Source organism: Canis lupus, chromosome 3, assembly GCF_048164855.1.
Source record: "Canis lupus baileyi chromosome 3, mCanLup2.hap1, whole genome shotgun sequence".
In the NCBI taxonomy this organism is placed as follows: Eukaryota; Metazoa; Chordata; class Mammalia; order Carnivora; family Canidae; genus Canis; species Canis lupus.
In genome coordinates, this window is record NC_132840.1 from 74773316 (window position 1) to 74785792 (window position 12477).

The following is a 12477-nucleotide window of genomic DNA, read 5'->3' on the forward strand; positions in this document are numbered from 1 at the left end:
CCCAGCTCAGTGCTGGTGTGGCTGGGTCTGGGTGCTTAAATGAGGCTATTAGGAATCTTTCCCTCTTTGTCTCTCAGCTGTCTGTGTCATCTTTATTCTCGGGCTTTGTCTCCCGGTCAGATGGCAGAGACCTCCCTCAGCAGATCCAGGGCTCCATTTGACCAGCTGATCAACCTCCATGGAAAAGCAACACTTCTTTCTCAATAGCTCCAGTGAAAGCCTCAGGGCTGATTTGCACAGAGCTGGTCTGGACCATGAGCCCATCCCAGAAATAATCTCTGTGGCCAGGGAGATGAATCTTCTGAATGGTGTTGGCGGGGTTTTGGGGGGAGGTGAGGGGTTCAGCGATGGGGAACAGAGTGGAGGGTTAGCCACAGTGGAACCATTTGAACAGCAGGTGACGGAGGGGTGGTTCACAAAAGGGAAATCACAATGCCGGCCCATCAGATGCTGAGCAAGCAAAGACCCAGCTCATGCACTACAGACGGTGGCGATGCTGTGAGCCAGCTCCTAGCCCGGTGCCTGGGACCGTGCAAGGGTGCAGTAGGTGCTTATTGAAAGATTGCATGGATGGTGCAAGAAAGAAAATGCTAGTTTATACCAACTCAGTTTGCTCATGTTTTTTTTTTTATTACTTCCCACCATAGCATGCAAAAGAGGCATTATATTTCCAGTTTGCAGGTGGAGAAATTGAGGCTTAGAGAGTTTAAGTGATCTGTCCAAGATGACAGAATGAACAAGTGGCAGAGCCAGGATTCCAAGCCAGATGGGTCTCATCGTAGAGCCCGTGCACTGTCCTACCACACCGCCTTTGTCCGCTGGACTCACGGCCAGAGAAGACAGAGTTTGAAGCCATACTATGGCTTTAAAGTACAACAGAAAAGTGCACTTCCTAGTCACCGTCGCACAGTTTACCACCCCAGAAGCTCAAACCGCCCCCCTTTCCTTTGTCTAGTCTCTTCTCCCAATGTATTGCCCTTTGCTTTGTTTTAAAGATTTATTTATTTATTTATTTATTCATGAGCGACCCAGAGAGAGAGGCAGAGACACAGGCAGAGGGAGAAGCAGGCTCCATGCAGGGAGCCCGAATGCGGGACTCGATCCCAGAACTCCAGGATCACAACCTAAGGCAGACACTCAACCACTTGAGCCGCCCAGGTGTCCCTGTATTGCCCTTTGTTAAAATGGTATGTAAGCCCCTGGACTTAACCACTTCTTTGGGTTTTCACTTCTTTTCCGTGAAGCTCCATGCATGTAAAAATATTAACATCAATAAGATTTGCATGCCTTCTTCTGTTAATCTGCATTTTGTTAGCTTAATTTGCAGACCCAAGGTACTGAACATAAAAGGGTAGAGAAAAGGTTGTTCATTTCCTACAATGATATTTAGGTTGTTTCTAGTTTTCAGCTATTAGGAATAAAGCTACTCCGAACAGTCTTATGCATGTCCTTTGGTGGATATAGGCCAAAGCACTCATTTCTGTTAGATATACACCTAGGAGTGGAATTGTTGGGGCGTCTGGATATCTTCTATCAAGCCTTTCTTGCTCTCCGTCCCCTTCCTCTCGGAGTCTCTCAGAGTGCGCAGAACCCCTGACTGCATAGACCTCGATAAACCTAGAGGCAGAGGGTTGAACAAAATGACCTCCTGAGGCCTCTCAGCATTTCCCAGAAGGATTTAACCAAAGGTCTCTGGCCTCAGCTCCCACCAGCGCCACTGTTTGCTCATGAAAATGTTTCATGTGATTAGCCAAGTAATGACATCTTAAAACTGTAGAGCTAATATATTACGTAATAAAACACAGGAGCAAATCTCTTTGACACATACTGGTGATTTACTCTGCCAGCCATAAAGATAATTACATTTCAGGTTGATATATAAAAGGCGGCAGGCAGAGCTTATGAAGAATTAGCATAGCTTTGTGTCGGACCTCTCCATCCGCGCGGACCTGTTCATCATTTCTCTCGCAGCCAGCCAGCAAACACTGACTCAGCTGGGCCTGCCCCGCCACTGGTCACTGCTGCCACTAGAAGGATCTGTTGGTGGCAGGGAAGGAATTGCTGGAGAGGCTCAGGTTTGGGGTATGAGGCATCCAGTCCTACAGGCAGCTCTGTAACATTGCAGGAAGGCCTCCAGCCTGGGAGACAGGACACTTGACCTCTGAGCCTGGCTCTGCCACTTTCAGCTTTAAGCCAGTCACCAAGTCACCACCCCTCTTGGAATCAAAATATGCCCTGGAGCTAAGATGCTTCCCCACCTCCTTGGCCTGTTACCCAGGAGAGGCTTATCATGAATGTTCTGAGTTCTTAAGACCAATTTTCCAAAGCAGGAATCAAGTCTCTCAATCTTCCAAGTGTCAATGAACTTCTAGGGGCAGAGGGACAGGGCATTTGTATCTGAGCCTGTCCTGGTGTCACCGACTTCCAGGATTCCCTTCCCCTATGTTCCTGCTGCCCTAAACCAGGGGCAGGGGCCCAGAACAGGACCAGGGAGACAAGAATCTGGAAGCACACTCAGGCAGAAGGATCCAACCTCCCTGTTTGGAAACAGGAAACTGAGGAAAAGAATGTGTGGCCATCTGTATTCACAGAGAAAATCCATGTCAGAGCTGAGACTGGAGCTGGGATAAAAAGTATAGAGCCAAAAAATGGGAAGCTTTTGCTACTGTTCCAGGTGAGAGAGTCTGGAATCCCGTTGCAATATTGGCTCCTTCTTTTACCTTGGCACAAACCAGAATTTCAGAGGGAACTCAGCCCCCTGCTGCTTGGCCGCTGCTTTCCCCATCCCTTTTCTGTTGCTCCAACTGGTGGTAGTTTGTTTAGGGGAAGGGCCGCCTGCAGCAGGGGGATGGACAGAATGAGCTCTAGAGAGCCTGCTTGGCAAATCCCCAGCTGGGGAGAAGAGGGGGGTGGAAACTGGGAGGTGAAGTGTGGGTGATTATGGTCAGAGCAGCCCACCGGGTGGGCCAGGTGAGCCCTCGGGAACTGGGTGTCAGAACTCTTGGGGTCTCCTGTCCTCCCCTCCCTCTCCTGCTGGTTTTCTGAGGCCCTCACCTTTGGTTTTCCACTACAAAAATGTCTTCATTTTCTCCAACCTGCGCAGAGCGCCTCCTCTTGGTACGATGGGGACATTCTTCAGTGACCTCAGAGTTTGGGAAGCAAGACTGCAAAAATGTGCAAAAACAGAACCCCCCCCAAACCCCACAAAAACAAAAAACGTCACTCCCAAGGGGTTGGCATGCACGTCTGGGCCCCGGAGCCCCTCCTCCTGGGCTTGAATGGAGGGAAGGCAGGTTTGGGGCACAGTGCGGGTGGGGGGGTAGGGGTGGGGAGGTGGGGGTGGATGTCCCAGGGAGGGAGCCTGTTGGCAGGCCCAGAAGAACCACACGGAGCCCCAACCCCCTGCACCGAGGCTGTGGGATGGATGAGGGTGGGAGCATGTGGGCCCCTCTGCTGCCACCCATCACAGGGCTGCGGAGAGGGGGTCCGGGCTGCAGAGAGGGGGCTCGGGGAGACAAAAAGCCCGCAGACAAAACGACGGCTCTGGAGCCGTCCCAGCGGGGAGCGCGGGAGAAGATGAATCGTGTTGAGTGACACAGGACATGGCAGATTGGATGTTTAATTCGGGTATCTCCGTAGAACACCCCCACACCCACCTCCTCGGCTCCGCTTAGCATCCTGCACAGAGAAAGCCCTGCTCCTCGCAAATTGCCTTGTCAGGCGCACAGCAAAAGCCCAACGTGACTGATGCTATCTAGGGGGTCCCTGCCAGGAGTGGGGAGGGGACTGAGCAACCGCAGAATATTCCTCCCTGCAGGACCCGGTGGGGGTGCCAGGGCGGGAGGTCTGAGTTAGACTCCGGGTGGGACTGCCCAGCCCGCTGGGGTGAGGGTGCCTGGGGGCCTGTCTGGGCCGAAGGAGGGCCAGGCCACCTCTGCTGGGGTCTGGCGGCGGGGAGGGCCTGAAGGTGGGGGGGGAGACCCCCGGGTGGGGGGTCCTGGAGAGCGGGCGGGGTGCAGAGGCGGGGACAGCCTCCAGCGCCAGCCAGTCTTCCCAAGGCTCCTCTCCCGAGCAGTCTGATCACAACCTGCCAGTCCCGCTTCCCATCCAGCCTCACCTGCCTCCAGATCTTTCCAAACAAGGAAAGGAGCTGCAAACATGGCAATCACCTCGGCTGGCAGGCAGCGGCTGACAGCTGCCAGGGCACAGCAAGGGCGGGAGCGGGGCCCAGCCTGGGAGGGGGAGCCGCCAGGAGCGGGGAGCAAGTCGGCTGCCCTCCGTGCCTCTCCAGAGCTCCTGCCAAGGCCCCCCAGGTGCGTGGGCTGTGAGGGTGGTGGCCGTGACCCCCCTGAGCCAGGCCAGGGCTCAGTGTCAGGGACCAGCATCTGAGGGGCCACCTGCTAGGGCTGCACTTCTAGACAGAGCCCTAGGGGTGGAGGTGGAGGGCAAGTCCAGGACCAGATATTGGCATTTTTGCCAAGCACTTGAGTTACCAGAGAAGTCCTTTGTCTTCTTCAGTTGTGACACACAGAGGCTGGGTTCTCCTCCATCCAGCAGGTCATGCTGTGGTTCTGGAGATCCCTTAGGAGGAGGAACTGGGGTGGCATTTAGTCCCTGAGGAAACCACACTTGCCAGGCTGTGGAGGGGCCTTGCCCTGTCTTCATCGCCCTCTTGGCTGCCTGACACCTACCGGCTCACTGGAGTGTTGGGGTGGCTAATCCAGGCTGTGTGGGATGAAGAGGCCTTTAGAACAGACTCCCCGGGCCTGAGTGATCTGGGGCTTTTCCGTGTCCCCAGAGGGCTGGAAGGAAAAGGCTGTGGGAGGGGCATCTGGACCCTTGCCACCTCCCTTCCTGCCAGCCCTCCAAGTCTTCCCGCCCATGGCCACTGTCTGCCTCTCTTATTTCATGAGCTGTCTTTCTGAAGCTGCCTGACTCCCTCTGAGCTCTTGAAAGCCTTGGGGACAAATAGAAGAGGGAGTGTTCTCCACATGAATGTGGCTTATTTGCCTCCAATGAAGCCACGGTGTGGATAATTTAACTGTATAAATCGAGATGGATTTTCCATCTGGTCTCACTGAGATTTCCTCTCAAATCAGAAAACATCTACTCTCTAGCTCCCACTCCTCCACCAAGCCTGCCTTCCCATCTTCCTCCCATGCAGTGCTGGATGGCTGTCCCCCCATGCCACTCAGGGAAGAAGGCCAACAAGGTGGCCCTAGAATGAGAGGGCTGAGAGCTGGGGGGTGGGGAGGGAGTCTAAGACAAAAGGGCCACTTAAAATGTCCCTTTGGCCTAACATGATGTAGGTGGAGGAAAATGTCGTAATCATCTGGAAGCTGGGGTGGCAAAGGATATCACCAGCTCATCCTGACACATCACAAGAAAGATGTTGGGTCTGGGATGCTGAGGCAGTCCCCAACAGCCAAATCAGAGCTCCCCGTGCCATGCTTCACCCTTTCCTCATTCTCTGCGGGGGGTGGGGTTTAATATCCTCATGTTCTCTCCTCCCTCACTGTGCTTTTAGTAAAGTATCTCTAGAAGCCGTTTACACCTGCATGAGAAGATAAGTTACCAGGTGACATCGCATGTAAATTCCTGGCTTATCTTTTCTGAAGGTTTTATAATTAAGTTAAACAAGACTTTGAAAAATCTAACTCTAGCTTTTGTTCCCTGGTCATGTAAGACCTACACTGATGGCACTTGGGGTCTCGGCCCCTCCCAAGAGTAGCATTCAGGAAGTGCTTACTGTGCCATCAGGGGAGATGACCCCGCCAAGACTATGGTGGTAGCACAAGCCTAAAGGAAGGCAAGTAACCCAAGTGGCCTCTTTCCCACCCTGAGATGCGGGATGGAATGGAAGCTAAAGAAATGTGCAGTGGGATGACCCAAGTCCTCTTTCTTTGCTAACTGTTCCCTAACTTTATTTAGCCTTAGTTTCTTATCTATAAAGAGGTGAGCTGGTGAGACAAACACTGGACTGGAGGATTCAGGGATCTTTGGCATGAGGAAGGACTCCATAGTCTGCAGAGATGTGCAGATGTGAGTTATTATTGCTGTTCCCACTCCTGTGTAGCAGGAAGGGAGAGCCTGGCCAGGTCACTTTGCTTCCTAGCGCACATGGCTCATCAAGCCACCACCCACCCAGACAGGTGCATGGTCCATGGTAAAAGGTGAAACAGTCACCACCACCAAAAACTGGGGGTATGATGCCTATCCACATGGGTCCCTCTCCATCCAACAGGAGACTCTAGGGCCTAAGCTGGGGGAGGACCCCCTGAGCACTTCTGTAAGCTTTCATGGGAGCCTGTAGAAAGGAGGTTGGCTGTGGATGGGGAAGGTCTCCTCAAAGGACAAGTTAATACAAGCGTAGCCAACCCATGCCAATCAACGCTGTTGAGCATGTCCTGGGGGCCCAACCTGAGCTGGCCGCTTTATAGGACCTATGGAAACTGAAGGGTTTTACAGACCAGTTGAGATAATAAGGTAGCCCTTCAAACAGGGAAATAATAGGCAACATGGACTGCTATTCCCTAGTGTAGAATGAAGGAAGCTGTTCACCCCCCCAGGCCCTCCCTGCAACAATGGCCTTCCTAGGGGAATTGGAGTCCTATTCAGCTGGGCAGGGAGCTCAAGCGGCTGGGAGATGGAGACATGAGGTCCCTGGCATCATGCAGGCCAGGCTTCTACCTTTCAACATCAGTTCTCCAATGTCAGCTGAGTGTCCTACAGTTCAGATCAGTTCTGACATGTTAACACAGATCCACACAGGTCACCGGGCTCTGTCTCACGAGACTGCTCCCACCCCAGATACCAGCTGCAAGTCCTGGGTCCCTGAGCCACCCACACTTCTTCCAGGTGTTCCCACATTGACGCCCCCACCCCTTTCAGGTTCAGCAGTTTTCTAGGATGACTCAGAACTCGCTGAACGTGGTATACTTAACGATTATCGTTTTATTATAAGAGATACACATGGACAGCTAGATGAACAGGAGTATCAATCCAGGTGTGGAAGGGCCCCAAGCACAAGAGCCTCTGCCCCGTGGAGTCAGGCTGGGCCTCCTTCCCAGTACCTCTACATAGACACCATCGCCAACCAGATAGTTCCCTGAGCCTCATTTTTCAGAGTTTTCATGGAGGTTTCATTACTGAGGCACAATTGATTAAATTGATTGAACTCGTCTTCAGCCCCTCTCTCCTCCCTGGAGATCAAGGCTTAGAGTTTCCACTCCCTGATTGCTTATGGTTGGTTTTCCTGAAGACCAGCCCAGCCCTCATTCTGAAACTACCTAGTTCCTCACTGTGAGTCACATCATTAGCATAAAGTCAGGTGTGGTTGAAAGAAGCATGAAAGAGGCAAGTCATGAATAACAAAAGATACTCCTGGCTTTCAGGAAATTCCAAGGGTTTTTGAAACTCTGTGCCAAGAATGGAGGACAGAGACCAAATATTTTTTTTTTTTTTTTTTAACACAACCTTCCTACTTACCAAAGGGTCCAGAGCCTAGTTCCAATGGGAGAGTAGGGATGGTAATAGGGGTTGGTGGGCTTCACAGGAAGAGCAACTGAAAGAAGAAAAGTAGGAGAAAGACAGGGTCAGAGATAACCTTTAGTTAGCTAGAGGTCTGTCCTGTGGAAGGGGAGGCTCTGTAGGCATCTGGACCATGAGTGCCAGGAATAGGGAACCAGGTTTTGGCGGGAGCTTCCTGGCAACAGATGGGCTGTCTTGGGAGGTGGTGAGCTCATATCACCAGGGACATTTGAACCAAGCTAAAATTCAAGTTCCATGTGAGCAGGAACTCAGTCAGTTTTGATCTCTGCTGTATGCTTGCGGCCTGGAGAATTGTCAGGCAAAGAGTAAATATTTGGTAAATATTTATTTGTTGAATGCCCATTTGTCAAGGCTAGAGAAGCTAGATTAAATAGCAAGAAGGCACAGGCCCAGTGAGAAATCCATAGAAACTCCTACCATATCCAGCTATTGTGCTGTCTGCTGTTTGTTTTTTTGAGGCCCCCCCCCCAAAAAAAAAAACAAAAGCAGGAAAAAAAAGAATCTCTTAAGCTCACAGTTAGTGGAGAGAAAGACATTTATATCTAGAAAAAAGTTCAATAAAGAACAACGCAGTCCAGTAAAAGATGGCAAGCTGAAACCATCCATTGGTTTGTATCTCCTCAAACCACATGAAAATGGCAGTAAAGGGATTTTATTAAGAAGCATGGGCCCATCCATTCAAAGGTGAAAGGCAGGTGGATGGAAACTTCTAGGTAAAGATAGTGACCTGAACACACACAATTAATTTTGCTTTTCTCGAAAACCCTACTAAAGTGACCATAAAGGGATTTTTGACAAGTCTGAAACCCACAGAGATGGAGAGAATGGGAGGGATGAAATCAGTAACAGAAGTATGGAAACTGGGGCAGCCCGGGTGGCTCAGCGGTTTAGCGCCTGCCTTCAGCCCAGGGCCTGATCCTGGAGACCCGGGATCGAGTCCCACGTCGGGCTCCCTGCATGGAGCCTGCTTCTCCCTCTGCCTGTGTCTCTGCCTCTCTCTCTCTCTCTCTCTCTCTTTCTGTGTGTCTCTCATGAATAAATAAAATCTTTTAAAAAAAAAGGTACAGAAACTGATGGGGGAACACAGGGCTAGCTGAGGACAAAGCCCGAGCCAGGGGCAGCACACTGAAGAAGTCCCTGAAACAGGCAAAAGGACATTCCTCTGATGTTAATACTTTGCTAAGGGCAAAGCCAATCTTAGCCCCACCCCCAGGATCCTGTAAGTCTGCTTTAACATATAAAAATTCCTTTAGAAATTTCCTTTATCGGTACCCCCCAAGATACACGTTGGCAATCATCCCCCAAGCACGTGGCCCACCGATACACATCTGAAGGGTCTCATGACTAAGGTCTTATTAGATGGTAATAAATGACTTTTTCCCAACACTAGCTAGCCCCCTCAAGGCCCTGGAAACCTGGCTTCCAAAATTCCTTACAGAGTACGCTGTCCTCAAACCCCTCCCAACTCCCAGGTATATAATCAGCCACCTCTCACAGGCCCTGGGCAGCAGCTTTTCCTGCCCACGGGTCCTGTCCCCGTGCTTTAATAAAAACACCATTTTGCACCAAAGATGTCTCAAGAAGTCTTTCTTGGTTGTTAGCTCTGGACCTCACCCCACCAAACCTCATCTATATTCCAAAACTTCATCAGAAACTAGAAAGCGATGATGAGGGTACTCAGCAGACTGGAAACGCTGAGGGGGATGGAGCTGAAAATCTACCCCCTACCAAGGTCCCTCTGCAGTGTCAGATGTCACTGGGAGTGGAGCAGATAATCTTGGTTGAAAAGAGAGCTTCAACCTCTGGGTTCCCTCCCAGAATCTGTGCAGGTGGATTGTTGCCCCCTTGCCATGTCAGTGGAAACTGATGTTTATTCCCAGAAATGGTAAAATAGAGGGTCTTGGGTGGGATACCAAGTTGAGGATGGGTAGCATGCTGGAAAAGTTGGTGGGGGGTGGATATGAGATGAACCCAGGTATACAGGACACTGAGAATTCCACAGGCTTCTTTCTAGAACGTGGGTAGCCAGGCCTTTACTCTCTGGAGAAGAGAGGCAGGAGAGTGGGAGGTTCTCTCTAGAGAATCCCATCAGCTCAAGAGGGGATGACTTAAAGATTTGGACGTCAGGGGTTCCCCAACTAAACAGCCAATCACCCAACATGAAAATCTCATTGTCAGCAAGTCCCATTCACCTCCTAAGAACTCCCGACCGATTGATTGGATTGGCGTTTGGTGACTCTACTCTTACATCATTGCTGACAACCAAGGACTGTGATTTATATGAGAAGAGTTGCCGACAGGACAGCTCCAGCTCAAGGGGGGCGAAGACAAACGGAAAGAAGTGGCTCAGCAGAAAGATGTACTCTGCAGGAAGAGGAAAACAGCAGAGAAGTTACCATGAGTATTCTTCATGAGAGAAGTGAAGATAATTACAGGAAATAAGAAATGGATGCTATAAAAACAGGACAAAAAAAAAGAGTTCTTGTAAATTAAAAATATGATAGCAGAAATGAAAAATTCAACAGAAGCAGACGAGGGGAAAGACTAAAAAATCTCCAGAAAATAGAACAAAGAAGACAAATACAGAGAAAATAGGAGAGATAAGAACATTGAAGGGGCGCCTGGCTGGCTCAGTGGGTGGAGCATGCGACTCTTGATCTTGGGATTGTGGGTTCGAGCCCCACTCTGGGGGCAGAGATGACTTAAAAATAAAATCTTTAAAAAAAAAATTGAAGGTGTAATTAAGGGGGTCCTCTAAGTGAATCAATGGGTTTCTGGTACGAGAAAATGAAGCAGGAAGTTGGGAATCAACTGGAGCCACTCCAGGCCTGAAGGATTCTGTAAAGGCCTGACAGGTGCCTGAGAATGGAAAAATAGCCACCCCCAAGGCGCCACATTGTGAAATTTCAGGACACTGAGAACAGATCCTATAAGGTCCCTGCAAAGGATCAGACCTCACGGGGCATCTTTATAGTTAAAATCATGCGCCTGGTGATCTAACAAATTACAATATAAATACATAGTCAGGATGGGGAGGGTGAGAAGTGTGTGTGTGCGTGTGTATATGTGTGTGTGTTAGTGAGTGAAAAATAGAGACAGGAGGGAGGGGAGCCAGATTCTCATTCTACATAGTGAGAAGTCAATACATAAGGCCAGAAATAGAAAAACAAGGAAGTAGCAATACAAGCACATGTTAAAGAGATGTGGAGGTAAATATCCAAAGACTCAGCTGAAAGCAGTGGAAGTAGTTGCCTGTAGGCAGTGGTGCCTTGCCTGGGGTGCGTGTGGGAGTGGGGGGAGCAGGGGATTGCTGTTGTGTTTTGCTTTGTTTTTAATATGGAACCTGCTAGAGTTATGTAACTCTTTAAATTATGTACATTATAACATTGATAAAATGAAACCTTAAAGCTAAAAAGAAAATGGGTGCATGCGTTTTTGTTACATGATTATACATTTTTGTATGTCTGTGATCTTTCATAATACAAACGTTTCAAAGGGAAAACCCCAGGCCAGGGATTTCTGTGGGTTGGAGCTGCCAGACAAGCCTGTGGGAGGGGGTTCCTCCAGCCGAGAGTGTTGAGCTTGGAGAAGAGTGTGTAGGTTTAGGGGGGAAAGCAGGAGGACTTTTGGGGAGGAGGGAATGGCCTGAGCAAAGGCTCAGGGAGGTCCTGATACAGGAGTGTGTGTGTAGTAGGTTCTTTGCTCTGATTGGGTGACATGCCTCCCTACCTGTGCTTTTCTCACAGGTGGAATGTGAGGTGGATTGTTGGGGAGACTTAAAAACCACGCAGTGGGATCTGGACTTTACCTGGGGCGGGGGTGGGGGCTGGAGCGACCAGATTTTGCTCTTGGTGTGCAAGAGGGTAAACTGTCCCTGCCAGGAGCAGGACCAAGCCATAGGAGAAGAGCCCGGGAACCAGGGGTGACTTTTCAGAAAGGCAGTGATAGGCTTGAGTGGTGGCCCCGGAGATGGAAGGAGAGGAGGGAGGAGAAGAAGCTCTGAAAGTTGAAGGAGAGGACTGTGGTGGTGACTGGAGAGAAGGGGTGGAGGGAGGAGCCTGTGGGGGGCACTCTGGGGGGTCAGAGGATGGAGTCACAAGAACAAGAGAGTCCCTGAGGGAACTGGGGACCTGGGAAGGTTGGGCAGTGTGCGGCAGAGGGTGGGGTGGACCCTGGCAGGGGGCAGGAGCTCATTTCTTGGCTGCTCTTGGCAGTCCTAGAGGAGATCTCCAGATAATGGGACAAGGCCAGTCCCGACACTTACCTGCGTCTTGGGCTTTGCGCTCAGAATCTGTTCTCAGATCTGGCCTCGGTGGGCATGGCCTGGTGGGGAAGGCAGGCACCACTCCCCTCATTTCACCGAGATGTTTAAGGACTTACTCCATGAGCTCCTAATCAAAACTCACCTTTTACCCCCAGTTCCGTAGACTTCCCCAGCCCACCCTGGTGGGTGATAGAAGTGACAGTGGCCTCTGAAGGAGGCTTGAGGAAGGCCATGCATGGAGGGGCCAGAGGACAGAGTCCCCCCTCGAGGGGATGCAAGAGAGGAGAGGAGGAGAAGGCAGGCCAGGCGACGAGAGAAGGAAGTGGCTGTCCCCATGGGGAGAGGAAGCTCGGGCTTCGGGATGATGTTGGCGTCAAAACGATGGGCAAATGAGGTGTCTGCAGCTCCTGCCCTGGGCCAGGTGCTGTGCTCAGCCCCTCACTGGGTCCTGTGTGGGCTCCACCAAGTAGGGGGACAAAGCACGTCCCAAGGTCATTTCCTCAGTGGATGGTGGAGCTGGGATTGGAATCCAAGCATCTGACACCTGGAAGCTCAACTCTACATGTCCAAGACCGCGTGCCTTCCAGCCCCGGAGGTAGGGGCCAGGGGCAGTGCAGTGGCTTTCTTATGAAAACATCTTTTTTTAAAAAAATATTTTTATT